General features: G+C 37.0%; 1 protein-coding gene across 1 annotated transcript in view; it reads right to left on the bottom strand.

The window, feature by feature from the left end:
- Positions 1–14,291, bottom strand: part of LOC127637949 (genetic suppressor element 1-like) — a 67,077-nt gene extending 52,786 nt beyond the window's left edge. Inside the window, exon 1 of the mRNA XM_052119222.1 lies at positions 14,198–14,291. The gene's annotated coding sequence lies outside the window, so the exon portion shown is untranslated. The remainder of the gene's footprint in view (positions 1–14,197) is intronic.
- Positions 14,292–18,515: the final 4,224 nt, after the last annotated feature.

Here is an 18,515-nt window from a genome sequence, read left to right as displayed (position 1 = left end):
TCTCTTCTCTGTATCTCTCCCATTTTCTCCCCCATTCTCTCGAGTAACATAACCAATCAACCTGCAACTGCCACATATACCTCTCCTCTTTTCTCTCACACTTTTTCTCCTTGATAATGTCAATATGAGATAGCGGACCCTGGTTGTTGTGTAAATGAGAAAAGCTACAGGTATCTTCCTGCAAACACAATTTAGTTGCAATAGTCAATCAGAGAAATACACCCCCCTCAACACAGAAGAGAAGTAACGAGAGAGAGAACAAGGGAGCTCTGTAATAAGTGGAAGAGAGACAACATTTGTTTTCTCTACATGCTGCCTTAAAGGGATAGTGCACTCAAAAATGAAGATAATTCACATACTCTCATATCATTCCAAACACCTAGTGCTTTCTTACATCAGTTGGACACAATGGAAGACATTTTGAAAAATGTTTATCCTGCTCTTTTCATACATTGAAGGCATTTAGTGAACAGGGACTGTCAAGCTTTCAAAAGGACAAATACGCACTACAAAAGTATCTAAAAAAAGAAGTCCATATGAATTTTGCATTATATAACAATTTTCTGAAGCCATTCAATAGCTTTGGCTTCAAATATGAGGTATTTTAGATTTAGATATGAGGAACAGACAAATTATGGTTGTTATTTACTTAAATTTCTTCTCCTGCACCGTAGCTCTCAAATCTCATTCACACTTCTATGCTTGCTACATCTTGATGATTGTTGCCCGAACGATAATCAATGGCATTTGGCATCATTGATGTCAAACCTACGTATATGTCATATTTGAATATACCTGAATATGACTTTTCCAATCTGTGTGAGATGGGGAAAATTTAAGCAAATAACAAGTTGTGTGAACTACTATTATGGGGCTTTTATGGAGCTTGTACTTCTCCTGTTGTGCTCCATGGAAGAAAGGAATGATTCAATTAATCAAATGAAAACAGAACAATTAATTTTCAACACACCATTGCATAAATGAAGAGATTCTATACTGATCTTCACACAATCCAAAATTCGAAATTATTTTTTTATCTAATTATTATTATTTGATATATAATTATTACTGCTACAATTACTTTTACATTGACTATTACAATTTACTATACGTACAGAAGTAATATATTTCTGTTGCATTTTAAATGGAGCTTTTATTTTGCCTTTTCGGAAGAAGTTTTTTTATGGCTTCACTTCTTACCTCCGAAAAAGCAGTTCGCTAAATGGGCTAATGTGCTTATTAACCCGCAAAAGCCTATTATTTAATTATATAAATATATAGTCTGCATGTGCTATGGGCTTCACAGTGAATAAAGTGCTCTGCTCTTTGTCATTGACCCTGTTTCCACCTGGTATTATGATGTGTCTCGTGTGAGCCGATCACATGTTGTCAATTGAGACACATTGCTGTTTACACCTGGTCATTTAAATGTGTCTCCTGTGACAACTTGTGTTCGGATTTGGAGGTGAGGGTCTCTGTTGCATATATTATCGGCCGATAATCGGGAAGATAAAAATATTATTATCACATCCATAATGGAATTACCGGCGATATTTTCACCGATAATTTGTTATGGTTTATTTGCTTGCGGCTGAGAATCTCTGACTACCTGCAGCATCTTTCCTTCAGGCAGGGACTCGGGCAGCCTTAAAGACACAGTGTGTCTGTGTGAATGAATGCCAAGCTCATGTTGCTCTGTGTGGATTATAATTTTTGCTAGTGTTGGGTTCGAGTCCACACATTAAAATGATCCCTAAGAAATAATATATTCTGAGATGTGTTTTTTGTCTCTATCTGCCGTCTGGTTTGGGAAAATAATGAGTGAACACAGTAGTAAGCACTCACTGAGAAGTTACATCTCACGACTTGACAGCAAACACTATATCTGAAAACACTGGTAAAGCCCACTGCTATTACAACCATTTAACACGGACGTGATGGGATTCGTGGAAAAAGTGAGGCAGTTCAATGCATTGCTTGTGCACCTAAAACCCTGATGCATCCATTTGTTATCGTTTTAAGTATCATAAAAATGTATTTAGTATTACCTTGAAGAAGCCATTTGAGAACAGATACTCTCATATATTCCACAAGACAAAATGTAACAAAATTTAAACAAATGATCCAGTTCAAAAGTTTGCATTCCCTTGGTTCTAAAAGGATTAGTTCACCCTAAAATGAAAATTCAGTCATTGTTTACTCACCCGTGTTGTTATAACCCCATATGACTTTTATCCTTTCTTTTTCTAAACACAAAGGGAGAAATTGTGAAATAAAAAAATGTTGTGCTCAGTGATGTTATACAAAGGGACCACCTCTTCAAGCTTCAAAAGGACACAAAAGTAAAATTCAGGAGTCTAATAAATCATTGTATGTGACTCGTGTCTTGTTCTGAAGGAATATGATAAGGTTTGTTGAGAAACAAAATGTTTTATTAAGTGAAAATCTTCACAGACCGTTGATCTCCTGCGTGCGTTCATGAGACATGCGGCTTTAGAGCTACTGGCACCAGAGCAAACCCTTTAATATGATGTGTTGCTTTCTTGATGATTAATGTCTGTTTGTATAATAATTGTTCACGAGTCCCTGCTTTGTCCTGAGCTGTGAAGCTGTCCACATTTCTTAAGAAAAACACTGTACATTCTATGGTTTCCCAGCATCTTCTGCACATTTGATTTCTTCCCAACCGTGGCTAAATGATATTGACATCCTGCTTTTGACAGTTAGGCCAAGTGATGGACACATACACAACTATTACAAAAGGTGCAAACATTCATTGATGCTTCATTTAAGGCAACACAAGAACCAAGAACCAAGGGGATGCAAACTTTGATTTGTGTAAGTTACAGCAAAAATAGAGGTTGCAGTGAGGCACTTCAAATGGAAGTGTATGGGGAAAATTAAAGTAAATGTGGTTAATGTATAGAGGGTTTAACCAAAGAGATTATCATTTTATAAAAGCATTAATTCTGTTAAACCTCATGTATTTTTTTATTGAAATTTTTATGGTCATTTTAGGGTTTGTTGACATACATCGTCATAGCTTTTGTACAATTTAAGTTGTAAAATTGGCAGTAACTTTACACATAAAAGGTTAGTAAGCAATTTTATCCCACTGAAATCCTGTTTACGTGCACACTGGTTATATCTTGTGGCTATACTTTCGAAACAGTGAGTATTTTAATGTTAAAAAATTGGTCCCCATTCACTTCCATTGTAAGTACCTCACTGTACCTCGATTTTTGCTTTTTTTTTTAAGAAAAGGAGGGACGAGTCGAAATATTTTTTTGGTGTGTTTTAGTATGGCACACAACCTTATTAAAAAGGGTTAATTAAAGGTCTGGAATGCTTAATAAAATATTGCACACCATTAAAAATCTATGCACACAAAGACACATTCACACACACACACACACACACACACACACACACACACACACACACACACACACACACACAAATCACTAATCCCTGATCTAGCAGGATTTAATCCAGTGGCTCATTACCATCATACCTGTGAGTATAGTCACATACATGAACACAAAAATGCATACAGTATAAACATCTTCAGTTCACCCAAAACAGCCCGAATGGCTTACATATTATTGTATCTGTATATTAAGAAAGTATTTTAACACTGAAAATATTACACACATCCTCTTTAAGATGGTCTCTAAAAGCATTTAAGGTGTGCTTTGCGAAGATTAAATTCTGCCGCGTTCGTTTTCTCAGAGGTTTTATCTGTGGTTCGAGTCAGCAAAAACAGTCCCATAGTCCTCTGCTGCCCACTGCCTCTCTAATAAGCTTGTTCATTAGATAGTCAGCCAATGCAAATTGACCCAACCCTTGTCGACATGACCAGCTCATGTAAATTCAATGGGAGAAACAGCAGGGATAAAAGACTGTGTGATGGATGATGTGTCAAAGTGCTTTGTTGGGCACAAATGAACACTCTCATTCAGACACACACATGTCCATAATGGTGACAGACAAGCAGTGATGCATGGGGGCGGCTAAAGGGATCTGCTAACCTTGGCATTCATTAAGACTAGATAAAACACCACACACACACCTGCCTTCTGCTCATTAACCCCAGTGTATGTATGTGTGTGTTTCACTGACAATATTAAACATGGATGGGGACTAAGACAGTACTAATACTTTCAGAGTGAAATGTACTAATTGGTTTTGACTACAATAGAGATTGATCACTAGAGCTAACTAGAGTGGAAGTTCAACACAAAGCTTCAGGACCAGAAGGTTGAAGCTATTAGGGCCGAAATAAATATTTTCTTATATACTGTAGCAAAGTGTGGGGATTTTCTGTGTCATTCACTAATAATCTTTTCCTCCATCATAGCTATCAAATTACATTTACATATCCAACTATGTAAACCAAAGGATGCAGATTTTCAGTGATCCAAACTTAACAACCTCTAACTCAAGGCAAATGCTGAAATGTCTAATTCCACTATCCACCCAAATAGTCGATTAAACATTCTTAATATCATTAGAGTAGTTGATTATTAAAATAATCATTAGTTGCATCTGTAAGCTTAGACTGATGTGTAAATATCAAAACAGCTTTCCTTGCTGTAGCTGAAAGATTTGCTTTAGCCTTGAGTATCCTTAATTTACTTCATATTTATTCTTCAGGGTCTGTTTCTGATAGCTGATACTGTTAAATACAAACTGCTGATCAGGGTTGGACTTTCCTGTGATAAAAAGTCTTCCCAAGTTATTTGGAAAGCCTCATTCTGTTTACTCAGCCCCACAATAATGGTGTCCCATAAGGCTCAGTAATTGGCCCTCTACACTTCTACATTTAGACCAGATCACTTTGTACTGCGAGCCAGTGTATGTGGCTTCTCTTTCACTGCTATGTCGATCATATTCAACAAAACATCTAATTTTTGTTACCAATATGCCATTTTAGAACTCTCTGATATATTAGAAACCCCTCTGATATTTGACCTCAAGAGACTGAACATGTTATTATATTTCAATAAAAGGTTACGAATACTTTTTTCTTTGGAATAACATGCACTGAGAAATCATTCAAAATACACCAGGCACTTGTATTTAGAAATTAAATAGGGTCTAGGATGAACAACACTAGGCAATCCCAAGACTTCTCAATCAATGACTTTACCAAGCTTTTTTATTTTTATCAGGTAAAGGTCTTAAAGCCACCCTATCTAGGTGAAAAGAAGAACAAAACCTTACCCTCAACAGCCAGTTGTCCTTTCCTTGACCCTTCATATATTCACCCATCATGACATTCTAGTCATTTGATGACTAACATTTATGCCACACATCTAAAACCCTGTGACGACTTGTTTGACCTCTGGAAATTCTTTTGTGTTTCATAATTTCCCAGGTCTCGACACTCGCTGCCCACAGCTGCCTCAATCGTATTCAAGACACTGTTTCTGGAAGGACTAGATCTTTGTTCCCTGAGGCCCATGGGCACATGTCTATGGAGCCACATCAGTAATCCTAATATTAAAATTGTACTTTGCATTCAGAGGTCCCTAGGGGCATCAGTATGCACTGTGATCTCTTATAACCCTTTTCCACCTAAATTTAGATGGATCTTGTGCTGAGCCTGTGCTCGGCTGGTTCAAGAATGGGGCAATCTAGAGCCTATCATAAACCGGCTGCACCACACCAGTGACTTAAAACCCAAATGGTGACGTAACGGGATATGTGGCTGCATGGAAGTTTTACGTGACTATCTCACCTGCCCATAAACAAACATGGCGCATTACAGTGTTTGTATACAGCTTTAACTTCTGTTTTTCAGGACATATTTAAATATACAGAGAAATCCAATCCAATACTATTACACTGCTCAACAAGATTCCACGAGGCAGGCCAAGGAACCTGCCCCCGAACCATGTCTGTGGAAAAGTGCTATGAGGGGCCCTAATTTTAAGATTGCACTATAGGCACTGTGGAGACTCTAATGGTTAGCTTGCGCTGAATGCACTAGTGGTCAGCTTGGGCTGTATGCGCCATAGGTCCCAGGAGTCCTTGTGGTCAGCTCACACTGTATGCACCAATGGTCCTTGTGTTTAGCTTCCTGAGGCTTGAAGGCATTGGGGCACTGGGCCGATCCATAATCAAGTGCTTGTTTCAGGTCTACAATGCTGTTTGCCCCCCCACCCTCCCACTTACTTTAATTCTTCATCACAAGTGTACACCCCAAATATCATCTACTTCTGATTTCCTAGCTCAAATATCTTTATATTCAAAGTATTCAAAAATAATAACTCAGATAATTAAAATACACTACATTATAGTGGCAGAGGAGTAAAGAATTGATCATTCAAAAAGTGGCTTTAGAATCCAATATATAGTTTAATTCCATTTTATTCCAATCATTGGCCAACAGTTCACAGCAATCCATTTTGCAATTAAAATCAACAACCAGTCCGAGATTTATTATAAGGGCTTTTCTAAGGACGCGTGAATGTACACCTGCATCAGACGGAATGTTTTGAAGCATCTCACTTTGGTTGCGACGTGTCATAAGCATAGTGTTTTTAGGTCGATTTTGTCAAGTTATACGTAGAACTTAGAAAAACATGTCTAGAGATCCATGTGTTCAGATTTGCACTCCAACAAGTGTGTGAACGCAAGAACGCATCCTCATGTTGTGCTGTCTGTGAGTGTGTTTGTTCTCTGAGTAAGCTGCAGATTGCCTATACAGCTGGAGTTTCGCTTCTGCCCCCTGGAGAAAACATGTGCTACTTTATGCTTGAATTTCTTTGAAGGTAGGAATGTTCCTTATTACGATACGGGGACATGATTAACTGCCTTCATTTTTTAACGTGTTATTTTTTTATTTATTAAATCGCACTGATGCGTTAAGAAGTAAACATAATTTATATAGGGATTAATTTAAATATTCTGACAGTGCAACTGAAGTTGGGACTCCTTAACAGATTACATTCATCAGGCTCCTAATGATTAAAATAGTCATCTCTTGGAATATCTGATGGCAAATAAAGCCATCTACTTTATATACGTTAGGCTAACTAGAGTTTCCATGAAACAAACTGGCATTTCTGTGTTGAAATGCCAGTCTTAACATTCCTGGGCCTATCCATCTGCACTTTAATTGTATTTGTTGACTCGTTTGAAGACAAAAGATTAATCATCTATTGCCACCTGATCATGCTACTGTAAACACAATTTTTGTAGCTCTTGATAATCAAGGCTCTTGTGGTCTAACCTTTGCACTTGACCCAATTTCTTCCTTACCTCTTCTGGTAATTGCAGCTTATGTGACTTTACGTGACATTCTTGTTAGTCATTTTTGTAAAATAAATGGTTTAGGAGATGCACAAGAGACCACAGCACTGTTTACCCTTGTTTAAAAAGCAAAAGCAAAGGACAATGTGGTCAACCTTGTTACTTAACGTCATTGAACCATATTAGACATGCAAAGAACCTCAAAGCAGACTGTCTGCACTCCTGCCTGCCAGCAGCCCTTTAGATTTACAGACCTTCAGCTCATCCATATGCACACAACACACACCCTTTAGGCAAAGGTAGTATCTTAATGTCTTTATAATCATAAAATGCAATAAGCTAATGATAAGAGGGCACATCAACACACAAACACAATTATGCAAGCACCTAGGCTTCTCCATTTAGAAACTGCTAACAAAATATTTATATCACAAAGGAATCACCAACCCTTCATGACAGAGAGAGAATCATCACCACCAACCAGGTTTATTCAGCTGCAAGCCATTTCCTGTGTATGAGGAAATCTGAGAAGATAAGACTTCATTGGCATGATTAAGAAGGCCTTATGTTGACAAAGCATTGATAAATATTACCAAAACAGAGACCGTACTGAACTTAAAGGTGCACTCAGTAACTTTTGCCTTTGTGTCATCTTGGACTTACACTGACACCTAGCGGCTTGGATGCAGCATCATTTAAAATCAATAGTTTTCAGTTACAGATGTCATTCTAGAAATCCAGTATTCACAGTCAGCCATGATTACTTTATGAGTGAAAGTGTCAAATAACAGGTTACTGAGATTAATCGAGTAGTATTCGGCTGGTCATGTGATTCTAACCCATGTGCGGACCCTCTCTATGTAGAATAAAACAGCTTTTATAAGGTTACTGGTACTGAAGAACGTGAGTGGTCATGATTTCCTACATATACTGTAAAATTATAATTAATGTCTTTATAAGTTTTAGGACTTTTTTAATGAGTAAAAATTACTGATTGCATCTTTAAGTTACCTAGCAGATATATAGTAGCATGTGTTCCTTGCCACTTTTTAAAGAACTACAACATAAATACTCTTATCAGCTTTTCTCTCATAGCTTTCTCCCATGGCCTGTTTGCAGAGGTGTGTGTGTGTGTGTGTGTGTGTGTGTGTGTGTGTGTGTGTGTGTGTGTGTGTGTGTGTGTGCGTGTATTTATCACTTTGTGGGGACCAAATGTCCCCATAAGGATAGTAAAACCCGAAATTTTTGACCTTGTGGGGACATTTTGTCGGTCCCCATGAGGAAAACAGCTTATAAATCACACTAAATTATGTTTTTTGAAAATGTATAAATGCAGAAAGTTTTCTGTGAGGTTTAGGTTTAGGGGTAGGGTTAGGTTTAGGGGATAGAATATAAAGTTTGTACAGTATAACAACCATTATGTCTATGGAAAGTCCTCATAAAACATGGAAACACAACATGTGTGTGTGTGTGTGTGTGTGTGTGTGTGTGTGTGTGTGTGTGTGTGTGTGTGTGTGAGCGTGTATTTATCACTTTGTGGGGACCAAATGTCCCCATAAGGATAGTAAACTCCGAAATTTTTGACCTTGTGGGGACATTTTGTCGGTCCCCATGAGGAAAACAGCTTATAAATCATACTAAATTATGTTTTTTGAAAATGTAAAAATGCAAAAAGTTTTCTGTGAGGGTTAGGTTTAGGGGTAGGGTTAGGTTTAGCGGATAGAATATAAAGTTTGTACAGTATAAAAACCATTATGTCTATGGAAAGTCCCCATAAAACATGGAAACACAACGTGTGTGTGTGTGTGTGTGTGTGTGTGTGTGTGTGTGTGTGTGTGTGTGTGTGTGTGTGTGAGAGAGTGTGTGAGTGAGAGTGTGTGTGTGTTTGTACTGGAGGAAAAGTCTAATAAAAAAAGTTACAACCCACAATTTCTCACCTAAAGGGACATTTGGCATCTCCAGACCCACTGAACTGCTGACAGAGATCAAAGCATGCTGGCTAAAGTGTTTATATGCTGGGAATATGCCCATTGTCACACTTTATCCAGTGCAGTGTGGTCTGCTGAATGGTCTATTTGAGTATCAAGGGGTTTTTGTAAGGTCACAAGGTCAAGGATAAGAAAAAAGAAGACATCTACCATATATTTTCTTTACTTATGGATCTTATATTTATGGACAATTTGGCAAAAATAAGGTATCTTAGAAGGCAGCATAACAACATGAGGGTGACTTAATGATGTTTTCATTGAATTTGCATTGTTGGGGGAACTATCCCTTTAAGGGGCCAAAACGTCACAATGCTATAAACATTCCTTCTGTCACTTCAGCCCAACAGATAAAATAGTCCCCAAACAGGGACCACTATTGTGCAAACACTTGATGTGTGTGTGTTTGTGTGTGCGTGTGTGTAAATACATATAGCAGCTGACTGGCCTTGGTTAAAACAGCAGCAGAAATATGATCTAATCCCAATACAGTCTGTCTCTGAGGGTTTAACACTGCTGACTGAACATACACACTCAACACTAGGTTTCTCATTTTACAATAATCCTTCCTCAACACCTTGATAATCAGTTTGGAATCGAGAAATTATATATATAAAAAAGAAAAGAAAAAACAAGCTAGTCAAGCTCTTCAATCTACACACTGAAATATAATGCTAATTGTTTACATTTGAACATATTTTTTTATTCTGTAATTCAATTTATAAAATGTATTATCAATGTATTACATTCATAAAAATTTGGGCTGTTAGAATTAACACGATAATACATGCAATTAATTAAAACGTATAACACGTTCATTTTTCTTAATCGCAATTAATGCATTTATCGCTAACACAGCATAAACACTGGTGAATGACGGAACCTTTGTAATGTGTCCACCTGGGGTCATTATACTGACGCACATGCCACAAACAGACACACAACAGTGCCAGAGCCTTTTTACCAACAAACAAGCTTAGCATAAACAGCATAATGAGGTGGTCCCATAGACATATGGCAGTGCTGTCGTAACACACTAGTTGACTGTTATGCTCTATCCTTATGATACAGCCGTGGAGGTTGCTATCTCAGTAAATAAAAGAATCTCTGACAGCGCTTCCCAGCCAGTGACCAAATTATGGAGAAAGGAGCTCTTAGCACTATTGGATTACAAGCCAAGATGGGACTTGTGATAGAAATAAAGCATTTTTCAGCCTAAGTAAGGCACATTATAATTACCACAGAAGCGCACCAAATCTTAACTATCACCAAAACGCAAAATGACACACGTTTGTTTGCTTTTCATGGTGAGTGCCGACAAAAGTGGCACACGACACTGGCGTTGACGCTCTGACACGAATCATGGACGCAGCTTCACGATTGCTGTAACAAAGTGGATAGCCACAGTCTGCCAGCAGATTAATATTGTGGAGGATGAGAGTTTAAGAGATTTAATGTCTATTGCAATGAATATGCAACCTATGTGTGGATTCTTTCAAAAAGTCAAACTCCCACTTGTGAAAAATGTAATGTTACTTGAATTAGTGCGATTTTAGTACATTTCTATCTTTATAATCTGGAAGGCTTTGCTTGGAAAATGGTAATAAAGCATTATATTGCTAAATATTGTTTTGTTTTCTTTCATAAAATGGAAATAAATGAAAAGAAATATAAATAGTGTCAAGTTTCAACACTTTTAAAATCTGTGATTAATCACGATTAACTAAAATAAATTATACGATTAATCACTATTAAAAATGTTAAGCAACGGACAACACTAATGAAAATGCTTTATAAACAACATGATTGATCATAACATCATTGCTCTGAGTCACAATGGCTTGTTATTAATATCATGCCAAAAATTAAATAAATAAACAAAATCAGTTTATAAAACTTTCTAAGGCCTTAAGGGCATCTTTACCTGCTTAAAAATATAAAAGAACAAATGACTGAATGGTCAAATCAACATTCAAGAATGTAAATAACTATTATCAAGTTTTATGTGAAAAAAATCAACTTAGTCTCATAGAATGAACGTCAACTACAGTTTTGCAAACTGACTTAATACGTGCCAAATTCTACGATTTGTCGCAGTTTCCTGGTGAAATAATTACTAGAGGCACTACAACAACTGTGCGTTTTATTCACTTTCACAAAAATCACGACTACAATGACTTTAAAAACACTTATTTTCGCACTATTACTCACAAACTGCTTAGTTATCCTATCAAAACACTCTTACTATAATGCATAATTTGAAAAATGATACATTTTAATGCTTGTATTACAGACCCACCTACAGTTACACTTAATCCAACATAATTACCGCTTCCACAGTACCTCAACTCATAGATTGTTGGTTTTTGGATTTGGAAGACAGCAGTTCCAGACCAGTCAAGCACCGAAGCTGACATGTGAGACAGATGACAGGATTGCTTCAGAAAATATTCTTTTTTTTAATTTCATTTTGTTTTGGACACTATCAGTTAGGTTTAAGTGTTGGTAAAGGGTAATAATGTATGTTTTGTATCTACCTCTCATTTCATTTTACATCAGTATTGGTTAGGTTTAGGTTATAGTTTTAGGTTAGGGAGGTATGTTTTTAATATCTGATATTCACCTAAAAATCCTTGTCTGACTACGACAACATTTCACTCGCTTCTGGCACCCCCCCCACTGGACATTTCACTGGGAAGCTGCTGCCAAACGTGTTATAAGGCTCATAATTTCCACAGTCACGTAATTATCATGAGATCAGGCTGGAAAAAATTCTGTTATGCTTATGTTTATGCCAATGTTGTGTGTAATCTGATTAGAAAGTAATTAGCTACTGTAATAAAATTACTTTTAGTCCCAAAACTAATGTAATACATTACATTTAAAATGTACATGTAAACTCAAGTATTGCTTAGGTTACACATTTGTAAAATAGTATTATTCATGTAGAATATAAAACATTAATTATGTACATCTGTTTGAATTTCTGCGATAGCTGAAGGGCTCTTATAAGTCATTTTAAGAGAGAAAATAAACGTTTTGTGCTGGGTGTATGACTTGCATGCGGTAATGAACAAGGAGAAAATATAGACATTATTTTTAATTCGTAGAGCAAAAAAACAAAAACGTTTCTGTGAAAAGTGTTTTGGAAAGTAACTTAATAGTAAAGTAATTAGTAGTGTGATTACTTTTCACTATAACTTACTATACACTGTTTATGACATGTTTGCTCCCCATCACACCTCCCTCCCAAGATATGCTCACACTGCACACATAAATCAAATGATCAATGCAGTGGTGTTACATTGCACATGCTCAGTGACACGTTTATTGCATTATTACATTTGCATTGTGCTTTTGTTTTAATATGTTGTAAAATTAGGAGGTTTTCTTTAACTTCAATATATATTTAATAAAGGCTTCTTAGGCAAAACTGCCCTGGACTAATACTCACCCATATACTTTAATACGCTCACACCCAGTTTATCTCTACCCTGATCAAAATCATTAGTTTGGAATGTAATTGTAACTTAATCAAAACTTAATCTGCGACTTTGAGTAGTGTAATTCATGTGTATCTAAATCAAGTGTAATTACATGCAGTAACTTCTCATTTATCAACTCCTACTCATAAAATGCAACCAGTTTGGTCTTTCCAGCTCAACACAGATAAACTCACAATTAATTTCACTTTCACACACAACAATCAAGCATCAGACATTTCAAATATCTATCAAATCTATCTAAAGTCAGAGAGACAAGAAAAAATAAACACTCATCTGCTGTCTGTGAGTAGCCAATCAGGTAAATAGGTCTCTAAACATTTCTTTTCACAATGCATTGATGTGAAATCTGACAACCCAAAAATATACAAGAGGTAGAATAACAAGACTTCATAAATGTGTTTGAAACACAGGATGTGACCAAACTAACAATTTGTGAAAGAGGTCTGTCTACCAATATGGGTTTGCAGTGGCCGATATCCAGAGAGTAGTGGCAGATGGCCATATAATGGTGATATTTATGATGGATTATGAGACAAAAAAAAAATCTTAAGTTAAACAAGCGCTTATTTTCCTCAATATTTACCCAAAGCTGATTTTAGCCAAATAAAATGTATTATCTGATGACAAATCTGACGATATATTTGGATATTCATTTGAGAAACGAACAATTCTGTTACTTTGCCAGTGTCGCGAATATTGGCATCGGCCGAAATTGGCCAAAAGCCGCGACCGATTAATCATCGGCCGATATACCAGTCTTGTTTTTACATTTCACAACACAAACCAGTACTAATTTTGGATATGGGTAAATAAAATATATAATTAAATGAGGTATCAAGACAGATTACCAATATTTGAAAGATCATTTGCTTTATCTCTTAACATTAACCCAAACCCCCGATCAAATAATGAGTTTTATTAAAAGGATTTACACACAAGCCAGAACAGAGATTTGAAATGGTTGGAAAAATTAACCTTGAGGTTACAGAAGAGCGGAAGGTCGTCTAACTCACCCATCATCATTCTCCAAGCACTTATTCACAACCAAGAAATTATTCTACAGCATGGAAAACATTTTTAAACGATTCTGAATATTTGGTAAGTCCACAGAAAAAGCAAAGGTCTCCAATGCATTAAAGCATAGCTATTCGGTAAAAAAAAATTACAACAAAATCCAGAGAAGTGAGGGAAGAAAATCTTAGTATCCTATGCTCAAACAGAAACAACTGTAATTAATTTCCACTTACTGAAAGAAAAGCTGATAAATAATAATTGTACACCATCAGGACGGACCGCATATGACTGTGAATGAAAACAAAGCGGCAGATCACGCAGTTATCCGGCATGCGATGCCCACAACAAAAGCGCGAACATTTATAACAAACGTGAAAACAACGCATACTTCAGTCAAAATCACATTATCACAGCCTGTGTGTGAGAACCCACCTTAAAACAGAATCAAAAGCGTTTTTCCATGTATCTAGTGCAGTCGTAAATCCATTGCGTTCCCTCCGGCGGCAGCGCAGCAGTCGAGTGCGCTGAATGAGCCGCAGTGGAGTGAGTGAAGGCGGTGCTTGGAGACTCACAGCAGCACCTGCTCCCCTGATCCGCCCCCAGAGGCCGAGCCACAGTCAAGGGTGAAGGACCTCCTTCATACTTTGGTCTGGAATGGTGGAGGTCAGGTCACACTGTGAAATATCTTGCAACCCCAATTCCGAAAAAGTTGGGACAGTATGAAAAAAAAAAAAAGAGATTTGTAAATTATATTCACCATATATACAACTACACATTATATGATGTTTTAACTTGTGAATTTCATTTTTATTTTTTTAAATGTACAGTATTTTGAAATCACATGATTGCAACATGCTCCCAAAAAGTTGAGACAGGGCAATTTAAGACTAATTACAATTTGATGAGTTATAATATCAAGACGATGTGAAACAGGAGATGTTAATACAGGTGAGGCAATCGTGTCATAGTGCTGTTTACTGTATAAGGAGCCTCCAAAAACAGCCTAGTCCTTCAAGCGCAAGGATCGTTCAAGACTTGTCAATTTGCCAACAGATGCTTCAGCAAATAATCCAACACTTTAAGAACAACTTTCCCCAAAGACAAATTGGAAGGATTTGGGGCATTTCACCCACATTTCACCCCTTCAACCAAAAGAGATGGTTGTTGACTTTAGGAGAGCACAAGGTGAACACACTCCTGAACATCGACGGCTCCTCTGTGGAGATCGTCAAGAGCACCAAATTTCTTGGTGTTCACCTGGCGGAGAACCTCACCTGGTCCCTCAACACCAGCTCTATCACCAAGAAAGCCCAGCAGCGTCTCTACTTTCTTCGAAGGCTGAGAAAAGCACATCTCCCAACCCCCATCCTCACTACATTCTATAGAGGGACTATTGAGAGCATCCTGAGCAGCTGCATCACTGCCTGGTTTGGGACTTGCACCGTTTCGGACCGCAAAGCCCTGCAGAGGATAGTGATGACAGCTGAGAAGATCATTGGGGTCTCTCTTCCCTCCATCAAAGACATTTACAAAAACACTGTATCCGCAGAAGCAACCAGCATTGTGGACGACCCCACACACCCCTCACACAAACTCTTTACCCTCCTCCCATCTGGCAAGAGGTACCGAAGCATTCGGGCCCTCACGGCCAGACTGTGTAACAGCTTCTTCCCCAAGCCATCAGACTTCTCAATACTCAGAGACTGGTTTGACACACACGTGTCCTGAGTTGCACTTTAATAACTGTCACTTTATAACTGTCTGCTACCTCAATAACTGCTATGTGCATAGAACATTATCTCATAGTATGTTATGTTTACATTTTTAGAAACTGTCATCTTTTTGCACTACTGAGTACTGGTCGGCGCTGCACTGTGTCTATTGTCCTGTTCATTGTCAGTAATTTGTTGTACTGTCCTGTACTTTTTGCACATGTTTGCACGTGCACTTTATATAGGTATATATAGGTAGTTTATATAGGTATTTTATTTCGTTGTGTAGTCTCATGTGGTCCTATGTTGGTCCTTTGTTGTTTTTATGTAGCACCATGGTCCTGGAGGAACGTTGTCTCGTTTTGCTGTGTACTGTACTAACTGTATATGGTTGAAACGACAATAAAAACCACTTGACTTGACTTGACTTGACTTGACTCTACAGTGCACAATATAAATAAAAGATTCAAGGAATCTGGTCAAATCTCTGTGTGTAAAGGCCAAGACAAAAACCCCTTCTGAATGTGCATGATCTCTCCTCAGACATCACCGTCTTAATCTAAGTCCATCATTCATCTGTAATGGATATCATGAACATGGGTTTGGGATTACTTTAGTAAACCTTTGTTAGTCAACTCCACTCGCCGCTGCATCCACAGATGTAAGTTAAGACTTTACTATGAAAAGCAGAAGCCGTACATCAACACTGTCCAGAAGCGCTGCCAACTTCTCTGGGCTTGGTCTCATCTTAGATGGAAAGTAGACCAGTGGAACTGTGTTTTTTGGTCTGAAGAGTCATTTCACAACACATTTCAAAACGTTTTTGAAAACACAGCTGTCGTGTTCTCTGGGCCAAAGAGGAAAAGGACCATCCAAGTTGTTATCAGCATCAGGTCCAAAAGCCAGTGTCTATATGGGCCAGGGGTGTGTAAGTGCCCATGGCATGGGTAACTCGCACATCTGTGAGGGCACCATTAATGCAGACAGATATGTACACATTTTGGAGCAGCATATACTGCCATCCAGCACCGTCTTTTCCAGGGATGTCCCTAATTTCCAGCAGGATAACTTCAAACCACATACTGCCCGGATTTCAAGTGCATGGCTGTGTGAGCAGAGAGTGTGTGTGTGTGTGTTAGATTGGCCTTCTTGCAGTGCTGACCATCTCCGATTGAGAATGTGTGGTGCATTATGAAGCGCACAATACGGCAACGAAGACTGCGTACAATCGTGCAGCTGAAGACCTGCATAGTGGATAAATGCTGGAAAATTCAGTGCTTAAATGCTTATTAAGTGTTATTTGAAGAAATGGTGATGTTACACAGTGATAAACACTCGACTGACTCAACTTTTTTGGATTGTGTTGCAGTAATCTGATTTGAAATGACTGTACGTTCAAAAAAACTATGAAATTCACAAGTTAAAACATCATATAATGTAGCTGTAGTGCTTTCAATATAGCAAAGGTTGAATATAATTTACAAATGATGGGGTTATACTTATTAATGTCTTGCATTCTCATTTTGAAGGAATGCTTATCGTAAATGTTTGTGTGTGTGTAAATGTACTGTATATAGACTATATCCTTCTTTCTTGAACAACAGTACAGTGTTCAGTGTGTAAAGTCATTTTTATTTGTATAGCACCTTTCACAACACACATCATTCAAAGCAGCTTTACAGAAAATCATGTATTAACAGAAAATTAAACTGTAGAACCTTTAATGTCTTAAAATCATTGTGTCTTAAAATGTTTGTCATATGTGTGAGAAACATATGACAAAGATTTTTTTTAAATCATACTTTATCCCAATATTTTTATTACTGCATTATAATAATAATAATAATATTTTAGTATATTTATAATATTATATATATTTTTCTAATAAATACATATTTATTTTTAATATAATAAGAATAATAACAATTTAATATATATTTTTTTCTGTTTTATTCTATTATCAACTGTAATATATTTGATAAATTAACAAATTAATTATATTTACATTTATGCATTTAGATTTTATTATGTGAATTCCAGTGCAAAAAAGTAAAAAAATAAAATAAAATATCTAATGTAAAACACACACACACACACACACACACACACACACACACACACACACACACACACACACACACACACACATGTTGTGTTTCCATGTTTTATGGGGACTTTCCATAGACATAATGGTTTTTATACTGTACAAACTTACTGTGTACAACTATACTGTGTAACCCTACCCCTAAACCTAACCCTACCCCTAAACCTAACCCTCACAGAAAACTTTCTGCATTTTTACCTTTTCAAAAAACATAATTTAGTATGATTTATAAGCTGTTTTCCTCATGGGGACCAACAAAATGTCCCCACAAGGTCAAAAATTTCGGGTTTTACTATCCTTATGGGGACATTTGGTCCCCACAAAGTGATAAATACACGCTCACACACACACACACACACACACACACACACACACTAGTGCAGCTATCCTTATGAGGACTCTCCATAGACATAATTATTTTTATACTGTACAAACTATAGAATATATCCCCTAAACCTAACACAACCCCCAAACCTAACACAACCCCTAAACCTAACACAACCCCTAAACCTAACCCTCACAGAAAACATTCTGCATTTTACATTAAATAAAAAAATAAAATAAAAAAACATAGCTTAGTATGTTTTTTAAGTGATATGAATTATGGAAAGTCTAGACATGTCCTCATAAACCACATTTAGAGCATAATACACTCATAATTACCAGTAATCAAAATCCTCTGCAAAAGCACATCATGTATCATATAATAAAGCCTGATGACCATTAAACCATACTTTGTAGTTTTCTAATGTCAGCAACTCCTTAATAAATGCTTTATATGTGTTCACTTTACATTAAGGTACATTTTCACAGGTTACTAATGTTGAATAAGTGTTATTAAGCATTAGTAACATATTAGGTAAAATGGCTCACAAATTGGCAAGTATAGCATGAAAGTCTTCATTTATAATAATAAGTGTTGGGCTTAAATGGA

This window comes from Xyrauchen texanus, chromosome 46, assembly GCF_025860055.1.
Source record: "Xyrauchen texanus isolate HMW12.3.18 chromosome 46, RBS_HiC_50CHRs, whole genome shotgun sequence".
NCBI lineage: Eukaryota > Metazoa > Chordata > Actinopteri > Cypriniformes > Catostomidae > Xyrauchen > Xyrauchen texanus.
The sequence above is the reverse complement of the archived record's forward strand: the minus strand, read 5'-3'. Positions and strand labels throughout refer to the sequence as shown.